This window comes from Artibeus jamaicensis, unplaced genomic scaffold (assembly GCF_021234435.1).
Source record: "Artibeus jamaicensis isolate MK-2021 breed Jamaican fruit bat unplaced genomic scaffold, CSHL_Jam_final scaffold_1964, whole genome shotgun sequence".
Taxonomy (NCBI): Eukaryota; Metazoa; Chordata; class Mammalia; order Chiroptera; family Phyllostomidae; genus Artibeus; species Artibeus jamaicensis.
Window position 1 is genome coordinate 35,175,967 of NW_026522030.1, and position 18,670 is coordinate 35,194,636.

Consider the following 18,670-nt stretch of genomic DNA (forward strand, 5'->3'; position numbering starts at 1 on the left):
CCATTAACAATAACAATATATCAACAAAAAACAATACAGCTTCTGCAGATGCCAAAGAAACTATCTTTTCTCTTAACATTGACTTTGTGTCTTCTTTTGTGTTCTGTTTCTCTGTCTTGCAGTGTCCTAGCTGTGAGAATAATCAGTGAGGGCCTCATAGTGTATTTGCCTACCCTTCCCACCATTAAAAAGTAATAATAATTCTGTTTAGATAAAGTTTAAAATTTACCATCAAAGAAAGAATGGGGCGGAGAAGAATGTGAGCAAAAACTTGGCTTAGAGTTGAGGTTAGAAATGTAAACACATTTAATACCGGAGTGGAGTCAGCTCCAATTAAATGAACTCAACTGCCATTCACTCCTGAGTTGCCAGTCATCCTGATTAATCTTTAAGCTGATAGTCAGGGACAGTAGAACTGAATGAACAACAAACAGAAAAGCCTGGTTTCAAAGGCAGCACAGGAGCCCACAATGACATCGGTCACCCAGGGATTGATTCGGAGACTCAGCCCACATGAATTCAACAGGAAGGATTAGTGAACTTAAAAGCCCATGGCTTAGCATTTGGTGTTCAATGTTCAGTCACTCCACATTCACGTAACCACAAAGTGTCAGAGCTAGAAAAGTGCCTAGTGCTCTTCTGGTGACATCGCTTCATTTCAAAGTGGCATGAAGAAATCGAGAGACAGTTGAGAGGTCACTAAATTATCACGGGCAGAGGGTGGCTAATACCTTCTGTACTCTAACTGCTGGTTCAGCATCACAGTTTGTGTCCCAGGGGGCACTATTGGTGTTTGTTTTATATTTCATGAAATATGTAACATCCATTGTTGTACTTTACTCTAAAAAATAAATATGTACAACCCATTGTTGTACTTTTGTTTAAAAAATGGAAATCATGTAATATCCACTATTACATTTGGTTGTGTGTATTTTACTTATTGGGATTTAAGGAAAAAGGAAAAAAACTCCAATTGATAGTTTTTTTTAAGCCTTTAAATAACATAAATTAGTTAAAATCACTTGCAAAGCATGGTGCCATAATTTAGCCACAATGTTTAAAATTCATTATATTTATTTACTTGACAATTATTGGAAGTCAACTGTATACAAAATACCATGGACCACAAAAGAAATAATGAGTATTAAGTCCTTGTTCTGGGCAAATACATTTCCAGGTGCCTTCTAGAGGTTATTCACCTAAAATGAAAGGTCTTTCTTTTGCACTGCTTGAGTCTCATAGAGGTGATGGGAACCAGACACAAAGTCATGGAATTACGAGATGGACTGTACAGAGGAAGACAGGATAGACAGCGACAAAGTCTGCAGCCGTCGGCAGGGACGGCCATGGCCTTTTCCCCGGAGTGGCTCTCCCAGAGCAGGCAGCCCCGGCCAGTGTCACACAGTAGGATCTGAACACATGCGGATGCAACAGGAAAGATGTGCTGGCCTGAAGGTGGGCGATGAAAATGTGAAAGCCCTAGGTTTACATGGTCAACAGTGAAGACCCAGCTTTCTCGAGAGATAAAGCTGGACAGGCAGTTTCGGGCAGGATCATAGAAACTTTGAAAACCAAGTTAAGCTATAGACAAGTAAAAAGACAAGAAGAAATTTTTAAATAAATGGTAAATTCATTGAGGTTGATTTTTTAAATTAGACTCTTAATTTTTAAATAAAGGTCCACATGTAGTTCTAAGAAATAATAGAAATCTCATTTACCCTCTACCCAGTTTCCCCCAGTGCTAACAGCTTATAAAAATTCCGTTTAATATCACAGCCAGAACATGAATGCCATCACAGCAAGACACAGAGCACCACAACTTGGTGCCTCATGTTGCTTGCCGTTGTCACAGTATGTTCCTCCAATTTTCACTGACAGTCCTACTCCATTGCTATAAATTTGCCTTTTCAAAAATCATACACTATGTAACCTTTTGGGATTGACTTTTTTTCCACTCAGCAGAATTCATCAAAGTTGTTGTGTGTACCAAATTGTAGTGCATGTAAAATACATGATTGCACTTCATTACTTTTCATGGGAATTGTCTTGGTAGGTCCTAAAACAGCTATCTTTAGGGAGAGGTATTTTTTCTTCAGAAACATCTGAAGAGAGTTGAAATGTCTTATTGCCTACCAGGCAAGGATGAGGATAAAATGTCAGTGGAAAGGTGAGTGAGTAGGAGGAGGACCTATTGGCAGAAACAGAAAAACATGGAGGTGTAACTGAGTCTCCTTGAAGTTCTGAATTAGATTTGAGAGACTAAAAGGGGCAAATCTTTGAGCACCCATGTTAGAAATGAAGCAGAGCCTTGAAGAGTTCGATGCAGGCCGCCTTTGGAGAGAGTATGACTGCTGGACAAGCACAAACGGGTCAGACTGCCAACCCCATGTTTTCTTCATCCATCTCCATTCCATCTCCTTTTGACATACTGGTCCTCACTCCCCCAACACACTGGTCCCCTTCAGTTTCACCATCATTCAGAAACTAGGCTGACCCCACACGAACCTGGTTGTTTCTGCACTCCCTTGTCTGCTGGACCATGACCAATGCACACAGCAGCCCTGCAGCCCCTCCCTGCAGAGTGAGAGGCTCAGCTGCCATAGACCGACCATCGGGAAACAGCCCCAGCCCGGCCCTTTCTGCACACTTCATTCCCCAGGCACTCCAGGCACGACTCCAGGTGCAGTTAGGGAATTACCTCATTTCCTCCTCTCAACACCCATATGAGAGAGAGAACTACTACTTCCCTCATCTTGTAGGTGAGAAACTGAGGCTCAGAAACTTTAACCTTGACAAAATCACACATCTAGTAAGTAGAAAGTGCGAAGGTTCAAGGCCGAGGAGTCTAACTATGTACTGTCACCTCCCATTCTTAACGAATAAACCCTAATGACTGTGCATCAGGCTCAATCAAGCAATCACAAGCGACAGAATAATTCTTAGCAAAACGGTATTTTTCTTTTGTGTTAACATTGCATGAGAAATCATAAAATTTTATCAGATTTCAAATATGCTTTTTCTCTTTTTAATATTTAACTCCAGACCATTCAGGCAAGTCTGTTCTGTTCTTATTGACTTCTTTTGACAAAAAGATCCACAAGCTGGGGGTCTTGGTGGCAGGGAGATCCCCCACCCCTGAAGACATAGCCACTGGAGTTCTTCCATGTCTCTTTAGGATCCATTTTCACAGAGGGGCATGATCTTGCTCGGCCAAGTGAAGTGATCATGGTACTTCCTAATATGTCAACACTTTCAAGCTACTCTCAGCTGATTTTCATACCATTTGGTTAGTGCTCATCTCCACCAATAAGGGGAATGTCAGTTTTTAGGTAAATCCAGTCTTACAGGAAAGGGTAGAGAAGGAAGTACTTGGATTTAAGATTGTTTTAATAGTTACATTAGGGCTAACAGATAAGCCAGGATAACATTCAGAGAAATGAGGAATGAAAACACAGGGTGATTATAGGTATGGATGCTGACGGGGGAGAAATAATTGGATTTTATCAGACAGTTGTGAAGTTGGTAATGCTTCTCTATGACTTAAGTCAGTGGTGACTTTCATCCAGAAGCCTCCTCCTCACAGCTGACATCTAGCTGACGACTTTGCTCTATGTCCCATAGCACACTCAGTAAATCTCTGTGATATGTTATTGTTCTCAACTCTAACTCTCTCTTTGCTTGCTTGTTTCACACATTAGACTGAGAAATGGCAAGCTGAGTTTGACTTTATGCTTTTATTTTGCATTCCTAAATTCAACACAATCCTCCATACTTATTAGGAGTTCAAATAAAACTTACAGAATGAATTTGCACTCTGATACCCCGTCCTTCTGAAAGCTCTGGTTACACTTACAAAACAAATGTTTTATATGTAAAACATACATGTTGCATTGGCCATGACTCAGGGTTTAGCCTTTTGCTCTTCCCAGTCTTCTAACTCTGGGGATGACGGAAAGGGTTCAGATCCTGGGATCAGGCAATGGAGGTTAAGAGAGAACCAGAGCTGCTTGTCTTGGTACAGGCTGCAGGTGGAGAAGAATAAGCTAAGCAAATCTGCATTACATCCTTCTTAGCAGAGGCAGGCATTTGATCCTTATAAGAAATAGTGCAGAGATTTTGCCTGAGCTACCTTTAGCTTCACACTGACTTGCTTCAAAGAGCCAGCTCCAAACTCTGACATGAATAACTGTACCACTTTCGGTAGAATAACCATTCTAGATTTCACTCTTTTTCATCTCATCAGTTAAATGGTTACATGAGGTACAAACTTCAGAGGGTTGTGAGAATCAATCCATGTAAGTAACTAATTTAGCATGGTCTTCAGCCCGCACAGTCTGCGATTTATAAGAGTTAGCCATGATTTCATTAGCTGTTCAATCATTCATGACAGTTAACATTTTGGCTGCATTTTGTGTGGTAGTTTCACACCCATTACAGTATTTTATTCTTGTAACACCTCATGAGCTGAGCTGGGAAGGTGTTTTATCCCACTGGATATATAAGAATTCTTCTAAGAGATTTACAGACGTGTTCAGGTTCACACAGGCAAGGTGGGAAGTCTCCAAGATTATGCTGAAATCTTGTGATTTTATTCCTTCAGGCTCCTAGAAGGGTCCCCAACATTAGTAATTGTTCTTTCTCCCACTGTACTTTTAAAGTCAGAGCCTGCCAAAGAAGCAGCCATGGCAAAGAACACTATTAGTTCACTACTGGGGAAAAGAAGAGAAAAAGCAAGGAAGGTGGCTCTTATACAGGGAGGCAGGGTGACATTTCTTCTTCGTAATGCCCATAAACCTCAACGGAGAGCTGCTGCCTCAACGGAGATGGCTGCTGGAGCCATCTCCCAAAGGGATGTTCTGTTTTCCCTTCAAAAGTTGGTCTTCTAACCCTTACATGTTCTCTTACCATCGCTAACACTTGGCAGAGCACAGAGCAGGCTGGGTGGGAACAGTGTAAGAAAGGAAGGAGCACTTGGAGAGTGCCTTCTGGACATCCCAGAGCATGCTCTCTGTTTGGAACCTGAGAATCTGATCACAAATCCCTTCATATCAAAAAGATGAAAAGCTTTGAAAGAAGGTCTGAGTGGCGATGGAGGTGGGACACTATGAAAATGTCTGGATGTTCTCCCTAAATATTGGAAGCAAAATGATCCTTCTTAAAGAGCCAGAAACCCTCCCCCAAACAGGATTTACAGCAACGAGCATTCTGAACCATAAAATCTCTGATCCTTGCAAATCCCACACCTTTTCATATAACTAAGAAGTCTGTCGTAGCTTCTCTCTGGGCAGAGGGCTGGGGTAGATGAAAATGTTTAGTAGCTACAACCTGCCCTTGGGATAATTGCATGTTCTGAACAACATCAAACAAAAAGGCAGCCTCTACTTTATTGGCATTAGGTGCCATTAGGTTGTCAAGAATCCTGTGATCTCAAACTGCAAGACTAGGCAGAAAATGACTGTGTAGAGGATATTAAAAGATTGCAAGATATTCTCTCCATTGTTGCACCATCACTTTGTTCTCCAATCGGCTTGAGGCACATCTGGGAGGAGGAAAACCAGGTAGGATTTTCCCATAAGGCAGAGGGTACAATTTAAAGGAAAAGAGTGGTTTTGCTGGGCTCATAAAAGCACTATCTGACCTCTTGGTTTATAAGCTTTTTTTAGATGCAAAGAACTATACAGGTAGCTATGGTATTATTGTACCCAGCAGGTAAGAGAGAAGCACTAAAATTACATTATAAGTTATCCACATTTCAATTAACTTTCTGGGGCTTCTTTATTTATTTTTTTATTTTTTTGGTTATGACAGATTGTTTGCCATGGATTTGAGGAGGAAGCCCAAATAAAATGGCTGCAAAGTTAAAACTCTTCCTGACTGATTTTCTCAAAACAAAGTCTTTTTAAACATGCCATGGGGTGATCAGTGGGATGGGGTCCAGTATACAATTTAATCCCAGAACTGTCATTATATAGTAATAACATTGAGGCTTCATGAGGTTACCTGGAGCGGCAGCCTCATGACCAGCATCCAGGATTGCTCATTTGTAGACAAAGGTATATCACAGTATCATGCTACCTGTAACTTGCCTAAATATAAATTATTTGTATCTTTAGGTTCAAAGTGACTTCAGAGTTTCTGGTACACATGTTGCTGGTTGTTGTTTTGCTTGGCCAGCTTAGCATGTGCTTGGGGAGCCAGTTTTTCTCCATTCTCATCCATGTGGCTAGGAGAAGTGGGACCCAGGCAATTCCTCTACCTTCTGGGATGATGTTAACTCAAAACTGGTCAATCAGAACTTTCTTATCTCCCTGGGCTTGTGGATTACGGTGTTGAGTTAGGCGCATGGTCCCAGCTAAGCCAATCAGAACACTGTCTGAGACAATTGCTAGAGTGATAGAGAATGATAATTAATACACATGGCATATAGAATAAATGAGACTTAGAGGACCTAATTGGTATAGAACTCTATTTTTATCTCCCACTGTCTCTTGTTGTGGGAGAATTTCTTCTGACCCTGCATGAGAACTCCGATAGACTGATGAACTCCTTTCACTCTCAGGGAATAAAAAGCTCTTTATGTTTTTACACAGATGTAGTTCAGCATTTAGGATGACAAGGCCCATTTGCTAGGGAAATGGGACCCCTTTCCTCAAAGGTACAACATCTCATCATTCCCTAACTGAAGCTACAGCAGACAAAAACTCACAGGCTGGGAAAGAGTGAGGACATGATCTTTTCTCCTTGTTTCTCTTTTCCCAACTTACACCTTTACCTCCTCCTTCCCCAACTTGGTAAGCAGATGGCATACCCCAAAGGTCAAGTCTGAGATGGAGGTTGGGTGGGGTGAAAGGGGATGAAGAGGAAGCACAGTGTAGGGAGGTTCTTGCTTGCCTGGTACTGTTCTGTCCTGGCCTTGTGCTCTGTGCTTCTGACTTCCTCTTGTGCGCATTTTCATGGGTTCTTTGGAGACCCCAATGATGGGATTCTCATACCATCCATGCCTTCAACCAAATAAATATTTTTTCATTCTGCCTGGAACCTTATTCTTACCACCGCCACAGTGTCTGCAGTTCAATCTCTCTTTCTGGCAGAGTCTAAGACAGCTGCCCTGACAGTGTTCTCACACGCATTGTCCACACACGGTCTGCTAAGGGCTGAACTGTGCCCCCTGACTCTGAACTTATGTGTCGAAGTCCCAATCCCCAGCCCCTGAGAATGTGACTGCATTTAGAGAAATCTGCCAACCCTCACTAAAGCCAGGTACACTCTGTGACATACAGAGAGAACTATTATGGAAAGAGCTGCAAGAGAAAAGCTTTGGGTCTCTATTTGGAGTTTATCAGGTGTTCCTTTCTTCTTCTTGTGGGCACCCAGTTTTGGTGACATATGAAATCTGCATTTAACCCCAGGGGCACGTGTGTGCTCCTGCCACCTCACTGCCAAATATGACATCTGTATCCACGGCCAGCCACTCCCACGTCCAGCATCTATGCATCCAAATAACAAGTCTATAAACCTTCTAAATGACTGAGGAAATAAATGAAGACTCTATAACTATTCAAAAGGACATTGATCAAAACAAGACATTGTTAAAAGCCCAAGGGTAAAAGAAACACAGAGGCTATCAAACAGCCCTATCCTTCAGTGAGAAAATGCAGGGCATCTGAGAATTGTCTTACTAGAATATAAGTGGAAGAGGAAGACAGATGGCTACTCTGAGGACTGTTTGCCCATATTAGTCGTATTAATCATGACGTTCCAATTGGCATATATACCCCCCCTTATTTCTTTTTGTTTTTGTTTTGCTTTTTCCACCATAATAAGTGACAGCTGTATTAAGGAGCTACAGGCACGACAGTAGGCAAGGTATGTGTGTGCACATGCATGCGTGAGTGCATATTCTACCCAATTTCTCACCTTCCTGGCAACATCACAAGGGAATGAAGACTCTCTCTTTCTTTCTCTGTGAGGGACAACTTCAAAGGAAGTCTCCTCACCAGATTAAAAAAGGGGTGCTCAAGACCTCCTCCAAAACCTCCTAGAGTACTCCAGGTAGACATGCTTGACTCTCCTCCATCTAGACAAGCCAACGTGTGGTAGAAATAAGCAAAGAGAATGGGGAAACCCATAGAACCAGACAGTAGAATGGAAGGCTCCAGGGACTGGGGGGTTGGATAGGGTGGAGAAAATGGAAAGAAGTTAGTGAAAGAGTTCAAACTTCTAGTTATAAGTTCAATAAGTTCTGAAGACATAATGTACCATAGTTAATAATATGGCTGTAGTCAATAACAAACACTGTGACGGATACTTGCAGTTTGCTAGAAGAAGATACATCAGTGTTTTCACCAGAAAAAGTTAAAAGGTAACTATGTGAGGTGATGACTGTGTCCATTAACTTGATTGTGGTGATCATTTCTCCACGTGTGCATTCATCAGACCATCATGTTTTATACCTTAAATACATACAATTTTCTTTGTCAATTATACCTTGGTAAAGCTAAATAAAGAAAAAATAACAAGGGGACAAGAACCGTGAGGTTTGTCTCTCCTCTCATCCAAGCCCTGAATAAGAACCCGCCAGAATGAAACAATGCAGTGCCTCTGCCCTTACAAGCTTTTACTGCACCAACTAACTCATCCATTTCTTTACTCCTGGGTCTGTGTATTTGTTCATTCATTAACTTGTTTTTTCTGTCTCAATGTGTACCCTACTTCTGAAAGCTCTGCTGTTAACTCCTCCTTGTTCAAACGTCCACACCCAGAGAGACTCCTGAGCTCAGAAGGATCTTCCCGCCCAGCGCTCTGAGTCATGAGGCCTCCAGACCCACCACGCCCAGCTCCCCAGGTGCTCTGGCCACTGCTGCCTTTATGACGAGACAGTAGCACAAAACCAATGGGCAATAAAACACTTTCAGATTCTCCTCATCAAGAGCATGGTTTTAATTCAACTGAAACTTTGCAGATGAGAAAGTAGGATTTAAAGCCTAATGTCTCTAAACAGAGGAAGTCCCAAGTTCAAATTGTGGTTCCACCAGTTCACATTGTAGGGAGGGCTTTGGTCGAGGTAAGTTGAAAGTTGTCCCTTGCAATGTGGGAATAAAAATGATACCCAACCCATGGGTGAAGAAGATTAAACAGGGTCATAGAAAACACTTAGGGCACACAGCAATACACATATCTGTCACTCTTCTAGGTGGTGAGGCCAGAGCAAAGAACACCAAGAAATCCCATGCTCTCACCCAGTGTATGCTGGGATGGAGGGCAGAGATGATGGGGAAATACACAAAAATACACAATATTTTGGATCGTCATACGTGCTAAGAAGAATCATAAAGCAGGATAAGTGTCTGAGAGTGGCCCTCAAGCAGCTGGGTTACTCTCTAGGCAACATGGGCTGAGGAGCACAGAGTGGCTGCTAATGTACCTGCCCCCGGTGCGAACTGCTCCTAACAGGCCTCACCAGGTAGACCCCAAAACTGACAGCCCTGTTGTTCAGCAGGGGAGAGAAAGTCATAAAATGGACACTTATGTCAACTTCCCCTTGAATAACATCTGATTGGGTCATTTTGTTTAATAATTTGCTGATCTAACTCACTGTTTCATCCAAATGTGTTGGCCTGCAGAACCCAGAGCCTTTCGTGGAGGTCTGGGAGACGTCAAAGTCATACGCCTTACTCCCCTTCTTCCAGTCAGAGTGGCAGCACACCTGAGCTAGGGTGTTGGTAGGACCGGCCTTCTAGGCTGATGGAGAAGGTAACAGCCTCTCACTTCCCCAGGTTTGTCATCACTGGGTCACAAAAGCCAACTTGGACTGCTGTCCTAAAGGGACCTACTCTTGCTGGTAAGGCAGCAAGTCCTTAAAATATCAGTCTGGGCGAAAAAAGTGAAGGGATTCAGGGAAAAAATAATCCTCATAGACACAGACAACAGTATGGTGATTGTCAGGGGGAAAGAAGGTAGGAAGAGGAAAATGAGGGGATAAATTGGAAGATGTTTTATAGACGTATACGCCTGAAACCTAAATAATTTTATTAAACAATGTCACCCCAATATAGTCAATAAAAAAACAATGCCACCAGCGAATTCCCAAAATAACCCCTAGAGGGCAGTCTCTCTTGGTAGCAGAGCCTTCTGGACTGCCTATTCTTTCTGAGACAAGTGAGGCTGTGTCACAAGCACAAATAACTTACCCCAATTCAACTCCCTGTGCTCAGGAGAAAAAAGAAGAGGAAGAGAAAGAGAGAGAGAAATGATATTTTTCAGAGAATTTAAGAAAGTTTTTTCATTTGAAATTGACTTAGTTTTGCCTGTCTTAAACTTTATGTAAATGGAGTCATTCAGTGTGTACACCTTTGTATTTGGCTTTTTTGGCTTAACATAATGTTTGTGAGAATAATTCATATGTGTATCAGTAAATTGTTATCGTTTATTCAATGGGATTGTACCTTATGGATGTAACTCAACTTATCCATTTACTTGTTGGACCTTTGAGTTGTTTCCAGTTAGGAGATATTATAAGTAAAGCTGAAATAAACATTCACAGGGAAAAAAATAAGTGCTTAGGGTTAAAAGAGATACTTGGCAGCAGTTCCCAAGGGTGCCTTATGCCCCTCCCACCCTGACGGCCGGCACTCTGTAAGGTCTCCTACACAAAGAAAATGCCTCTTACTCCCTTCTTTGGTCTGGGGCAGCCTGACAGGCGTGTTCAGCCTTCAAGTTCCTTTCAACCAGTCCTGAGATCCCGGGAGCCACTAACACTTCCCCCCATGGTCCACCTGCTTTTATTTCTCCCTGGCCTTTACGATGCAGCCCTGTGCCCACCCCCTTCCTCCTTGCTGTGGCCCCCACCCCAAACACCTGCTTAACGTGAGTTCTGTTGAAAAGGACAGCTCACCCCACACGGCGCCAGTCTTTCTCTTTCAGTATAATGTCTCTTGCACCTCAATTGTAATGGGCCGGCTCCTGAGAGATTATGACCCTTTGACTCAACAGAATAGAGGCTGGTTTTAAAGTGACAACACCCTCACTGGTGCAAGGGTTTTGGCTTGTGCCAATTGATCCACAGGGACCTCTTGATGAAGCAGGACAGAGGGTGTTTGTGAGGCAGGGGAAGGCGCAAATGGACCAGCTTTGCAGATCCCCGCCCTTACCCCCACTCCCTCCAGCTCCAGCTGGGACATCTTCAGTCAGTGTGCTTCAACGACAGCCTTTTAGTCGAAAAAGAGTAACAGAAAAGGCTGAACACTGCTGGCTTGGACTCACTTCCACGCTGTCCCCTTACCCAAGTTTCAGGGTGCTGGGACTCAGTGGGCTACGGGCTCCTTTGCACGCCGACCCTGTGCCTCCACATAGAGTCCTGACTGGCTCCATCCCATCTCCCCTTGCTCAGTAGATGATGATGATTCAGAACCTATTCTGTGCAGGTAAACCTGCGCGTGAGAAGACATCATCAAAAAAGTCAGAGTAATGTAGATCTGCCCTCTTCCATGTGAAGATCTCAGTGCTGGTTTCCCCAGTCTGGATTCTATACTCTCAGGGTCCCTTAAAAAAACATCTCTCAGGAGGGTCTGTGACTGTCATGCCAGCCTTAGCACCCCAGAGTCCCTTACTCATGCTCCACATGTTAGGTATTGAAAAATCCTCAGGGTCACTAAAATCAGCTAGGTGGCATCAGTTAGTAAGCTTAACCCTGAGCAGGTTTTTCTCATACCCACAGTAGATTATAAAGTTTTTAAATCTTTTCATTTCTTGCCAAGAAAGATAGGTCCCATAGCAGAGAGAAACTGGGTCTCATGCCACACCAAGTAAGAACAAAACAGGAAAGAAAGAAGATAGAGTGAGAAGAAAATATTAAATAAGAAACATTAAAAAGGAAATGATTTGGGGGAACTCTTCTAGTGGGGTCTGTCATTGTGGTATTTGACCTTCTGGGCATGATGGTGAATTGGCCTCCCACTGGGAGAAAAAACACACTTCAATCTTCTTCCTCAAGATTTCCTCGGGTTTCAATATAAAACAAAAATCCAGCCCAAATAGAGTCTATCCTCAGATAGTTTCTCCTTAGGCATTGTTAAGTGAATTAATAAAGTTTCCTTTTAAGTTGCATCTTTGACACTTGCAATCAAAAAGAATAATAATTCCCTCCCCAACACATACCTAGAGTCAAATAAGAAATATTCCCATATTCTATATATGGAAACGTAAGCTCCAAAGTTTCTTTCACTCTTTTTTCTTCCCTACACTGCCCTAAGTTTGATCCACACTCGTACACCACTTTTCAATGTTTTGGCAGCTTCATCTATGGATAAAAAGGGGACAAGGGTGGGATGTGACAGTAATCTTCACAATTTATTTTTTCTTGTCACATGTCAAAGAAAAACAAATCATTCTGGGATAATTCAAATCTTCGAAGAAGGGCCCAGAACACAAGTAAAAGGCCTCAGCACTTCTTCAGGCAGGGCTGCTACAAGAGCAAGGGTGTCCAGCTCTTCTTTTGAAGAAGGCTCTGAATGCATCTCACTCTTTTGGAATATGTGGCAAATATATTAAAATGCCTCTTCTTGGTTTGCTCGTCTTGTTTTGTGTCCTTCCTGCTGCTCTCAGGGCATATGACGGAGGGAGATGGCGTAAGTGAAAAGGGCAGGGCAGAGCCATTTCTTTTCTTGAGTTTTTGCTGCTTGAAATACAAATATTATAATAATAACAGTTACTGTTTATTAAATGTGGCTGAGCACATCATTCTTTTATTTAATCCTTGCAGCGTCAAGGATGATATTATCTCCACTTGACAGATGAAAATTGCGTCTGGGACGTGAGGGAGGGAAATGGCCTAAACTCTTAGAATGTCCTCGCCTCCAGGAACCGTTGTCCTGCACGAGGCGCGTCCCCTGTTGATGCTGTGGACTCTTCTCCACACGATTATTGTACTGACATTGTTGCAATTTGTCAAAGTCACGCGCTAAGGGGTAAAACTTAGGCCTTTCTAACTCCGAAACATGGACTCTGAATACTGCAGTACAAACATTCTCATATTTTGTCAGAATGAATGTTTTGAGTTTTATTAGCTCAAAATATATGGTCACTATGCATAGCCCACGGTGAAAATTTAGCCTTTTACTAAGCATTTTCTAAAGCATTCTTCAACAAGAGTCTGCGGAGGCTTCCACTGGCCAGGCCGTTCACTGGCCACCGCAGGCGTGGCCATGATAGAGATGACTCCGCAGGGGCCCCTGAGGAACACACCGCCCCAGACACTCAGAGGCGGGGGAATAAATGAGAAAACAGAGCACAGAGCTGCACATTTGTACAACACACTCAGTGACTCAGAGGCCACTAACCCCTACGGTGCGGTTTCTTAGTCATGGCACCGTTGACGTTTGGAGTTGGATACGTCTTTGTTGGCGGTCTACTCTGTGAATTGCGGGATATTTACCGGCATCGTGAATTCTACCCATTAAATGCACGGAGCACTCTTCTTCCCCAGCTGCGACAACCAAAAATGTCTCCAAACACTGCCAAATGTTCCCTGGGGGTGGGAGGCAAGGGCGGCCCCCAGTTGAAAATAACTGCCTTACAGGTACCCCAGGGCAGTGATAAACAAGGAAACAAATAAAGTTGCAGGTTGCGAATTATGTCATCTAATTTTTAAATGAAGTCTTATTATGTACCAAGCACTTTAAAAACCTGATCTCATTCCATTCCTTTTTTACTTTATATTTTTATATATTTTTAGAGAGAGGAAGGGTGGGAGAAAGAAAGGGAGAGAAACATCTGTGTGGTTGTCTCTCAGGTGCCCTCTCCACTGGGGACCTGACCCGCAACTCAGGCCTGCGCCCTGACTGGGAATCAAACTGGCGACCCATTGGATCTCAGGCCTATGCTCAGCCCACTGACCGCCTCCAGCCAGGGCTCATTCCATTCCTTTTTTAATTTTCATTTATTTTCACATCTCTCGTCACAACCTTAGGATATAAAAATTGTGATAATGCCTGTTTTATAGGTGGGACTGAGGCACCAAGAGCTTAAGTAATTGGCCCAAAGCTGTCTTTCATCTTCATCAATGCACTGAGACATGAAAAGCATTTTAAGAGTCTTTCTAGGCCCACGCATTTTCTTTACATATCTTCAGACAGAAGATAACACTACCAACATAAGAGAATGAATATTTATGATTCTATGTTCAGTGTAATCCTTTCCATCCTGGATCTAATTAATACAGTTTATTGGATGATTCATATATGTGAGTCTTGCCCATATAGCTAGAGAAAATACATTTTAATTCTGAACAACAGGATGAGTTTCATATCTTGGTTTATCTTTGGCAGTCCAACTGCAAACTGTGTGGAGGCCAAGATATCCCCTAAGGATAATAAAATGTTATTGGCTGAGACAAAACACATCCAGTTATTTCTCCTGGAGTGATTTAGCAACACACACAAAAAGCAGATCCAGAACCCTCCTTTCCATTAAATACCGGTAAGGAATCCTCAGGGTTACCAGAAAGTCATTTAATTTGCCAGTTTATATGAGTTACATTTCCTTGGTAGTTCTCAGAAAATTGTAAGTGGAATGTTTTTTATAGACAAGGTTTTGACATGGTCCATTTGGTAGGCTCGGATAACAAGGAGAGAATAGCGATCATTTTATATCTATTCTTTTACTCCAGTAGACTATTAAGATCTGCTTCTAGCTATCCAATTTCTTTTTGCATCTATAGTCTGTTAGTATGTTATCCAAAATCCGGTAAGTATGGGAACATCAACATAGGAATCATAATAGTCACTGAAGCTTTACTAAAGCAGTGGATTTACTTATGAATTTTTATCTGTGAAATCAGGAAGTGGGGAGGAAAAAGCCACCAGCAACATTCTGATTGAGGGAAGGCCAGCTTGCTAGCTCCTAACTGGCCGGCTCCCTCGGAGGAGTTGGGGAGAATGAGGACTGTGTGTGAGACCTCTCACAGACATGTGTATACACACCTGGGACAGACGCATGTCGGGTGGTATCTGGACACTCTCAGTGACTTGATTTAAAAGAAAAATTGTCTGTAGGCAGAACATGGTACATATGCCTGGCTCAAGTTTGCCTTTGTGCCATTTCAGTGAAGAGAAAGAGAACTAGATACTCTAGTTAATTTAATATAAATCTCCAAGGAGCAAGGAGATCGGCCAACCTCAAGAAGAAGACAAATTATTTTCATGTGCTCTTAAGTTACATTAGGGACAAGTATTGGAAAATATGTATGTTGATAACAAGTTTCTGATTTCTACCTTGAATACCGCGTAAGGCAAATATAAAATTATTAGTCCGAACAGAATAAAACAATATTTCGCAGAATTCCACAACTAAGAGTTTTCACTAATTCTGATCAGACTTCCCCCATTCACCCCAACTAGGTTTACCCCATATTAAAATAAGCCTGGTACTCATGTCACAGAAAATGGTTAAATTTTTCATCATTCTAAGTCTTTATACCTGAGCAAACTTCCTCTCCTCTCTAACCTGTCTGACCCCTATTCATCTGTTTTAGGTCTACATTTAAATGCCACTTAAATTTTTTTCTTCTAAACTCCTAATCGTAATTAAGTTCTCACTATCTTAAAAGCTGCACATTTTATGCTGAGCATTTTGCAATTTGTAGCAAAATGTATTTAAAGCTAGTCTCACCGTTGGATGCCTTATCTTCCTCTCTCTCTTAAGGCACCAGCACCCTAGTGGAGACTCGGTGCATATTTCATGAATGAATAATGAATAAATGAAAAGCAGAAATGAGAGCGAGTATGTGTCCCCTAAGAGAAGCAAAGAGCAGACCCTGCTCCCAGTAGGCCTTGCCTGTATTTTGTTTCTCCTCCAAAAATGCCTGTAATACTCCTTCTTGTATATTTATGTCAAAACTCTTCTTTTCTGGAGCCAGCTGGAGTAAGTCCCTATCCTTTGCAACAACGGCATCATAAGTCGTGGCCAGAGGATGGAGCACATGGACACACAGTTGAAGCGAGTATGATAATAAGGCCATGTTCTGGCAGGAAACATCACAGGAAAGAAGTGTGTTTACCTCGATATCGTTTATCTTTGCTTCACCCAATCTGAAACAGAAACCCTCAACGAAATTTAGTTCCTAAGTTTAACCCTTTAATAAACTGGCCTCTGACTCCACCTGGTGGAGATACAGAAACTGTGGCAATAAAACAATCCAAGTGGAGATAAAAAGGTACCTGATCTATTTCTCAAAAAGACACGTGAAGAAGGACAAATCGCCAGTTATGAAGACAGTCACAGGGGTGTAAACTGTGCCACAGGGAGTATGGTCAATAATACTGTAATAACCGTGTGTGGTGCCAGGTCAGCATGGTGTCAGATTTATGGGGTGGTTGCTTCATAAGGTATGGAAATGTCTAACTACCATGTTGTATGCCTGAAACTAATGTAATATCCCATGTCCATTGTAGTTAAAAATAAATTTTAAAGAGATACAGAATGCTATGCTGCAAAGCAAACCCCCCCTAAAAGAAGACCCATACCCTAAATATCAAATAAATGATCTTCTGTAATGTTACTTACCCACTCCGAGCCCAGAAATAGGCTGGAACAATCATTGGCCTGTGACTCTCTGCTGCCATTCTTCCTTCTATGTTTTGCCAGGTATTTTAAGAGTCCAGAGACCCGCATATTTCATTTTCCCAGTTACTTGGCAGCACACTTCTGGTTCGTTTCCACCAATGGGAAATACTGTCAGGCGTCAGGAAGGCCGGTGTTGGGAGAAGGGGTTTGCTTCCCTTTCCAGATTCTCTTGGCTTTTCAACAACAGGGAATAGTTAGCACTCCATTGTCCTCATTTATCACTGGGGGACCCCAGAGCAGAGTCCTATCACCTGCGGAGCAGCTGACTCTCGGTAGGGCCAGCATCTGGTTTAGATGGTGCTTCATGGGTGGTTTCAGGACTTGCCCAGAAAGGCCCCTTCTGCACCATTCTGGGACCCGAGGCCCCTTACTGCCTCCATTTATCCCTTCAGTCAAGGGCGTGGTTGCTGTTCCCAGCAGCTACTTAGCACAGAGCTACCCAGGTGTAACCCATGCTCTGTGTTAGATCCCCCTGTTTGAAAAACCTGGGGTGGTTTTTGACCTACAAAATCCGTCTCAAGACCTGAATATTCTGACTCAAATCTATTTCAGAAAATGAAGGAAACTGGCCTGCTAAATAAAAAGTTATTTTTTTTTAGAAAATCATAGAAGAAAACAGGAGGAACTAGAAAGGGTTTAGGGTTTTTTTTTTTAACTTTAGAAGTGACACAATAAATTATAGTAAAAGACTGACATGCTTGCTTACATAGACATTTAAAATTTTTTAATGTTTTAATTCAAAGAAAAACAAGTGAGAAAAGAAATCTCAAGTTAGAAAAATATCATAGTCACTGTCTTAGTTCAAGCATTTATTAGTTGCATTATGGTGAGATCCTCCAAACTGGTCTCTATTTTGTCTCTTATTTCCAAACCATTCTGCATATTTTCCTCAAAGTTACATTTCTAAAAAGCAAATAAAATGCTATAATCCCCTCCTTTGAGCTACTGGTCAATGAAGAGATTTTTTCAAGTATTTAACCTCAGAATTAATCAAAGAAATGCAGAGTAAAACAGTAATATGTATCTGCTAACTCTTCCTCTCCTGGCTACAGCTTAAAATTATATTCAGGGGAGTCCTTCCCAGCAACCTTGTGTCGTCCAGTTAGAGCAATCTTAAAAACAGTACACTAGATAAACAAAATATAGAATAACAAACAATAGAGAAAATCGGTGAAATCAAGGATTGGTTCTTTAAAAAAATTTTTTAATGACAAATTTTTAGCTAAGTTGATAAAGAAAATGAGACAAGACTGAACTAAAATCAGAAATGAAAGAGGGAACATTATTACTGATTCAAAGACATAAAAAGAATTGTAAGAGTTATGAAAAGCTGTCTGCAAAGAAATTGGATATCCCAATGAAAGGAACAACTTTTTAGAAGCATACCATCAACTAACACTGAATCATAAAGAAATAGACAATCTAAGTGGACCTAGAACTAGTATGAAAATTGAATCATTAATCAAAAACTTCCTAAAAAATAAAAGCCCAGGATCAGATGGCTTTACCGGTGGGTTCTACCAAACATTTAAGGAAAAATTAATACAAATCTTCCTAAAGCTCTTCCACAACATCAAGCAGGAGAAAACACTTCTAAATTCATTCTCTGAGGCCAGCATTACCCTATTACTTAGACCAAAGACATCACGAGAAAAAAAATTACAGACCAACACCCCTGATAAACCGATGCAAAATCCCTCAAGAAAATACTAGCAGAGTGAATTCAACAACCTGTTAAGTGTGTTATATACCATAACAAACTGGGATTTATTATTGGAATGGAAGAATAGTTCTACATTTGGCTTTCAATATAGCCATACCTCTTACATTTTATATTTTTATACTTTACCTATATTGTTATATGTCTGCAGCAGACGGGCATTGCAGTCATAGTTATCTAGTGCTGTCTGGATTGGAAATCTATTGTAGGGATTTTAAAATTGAACTGGAAAACTATATTTTTTAAAAGTATCTCTATCTCCTACTTAACCACAAACTCTTGTGGGCTTAATTCTTCTTTGTATGGAGGCCCTGACACATAGTCAAGTGT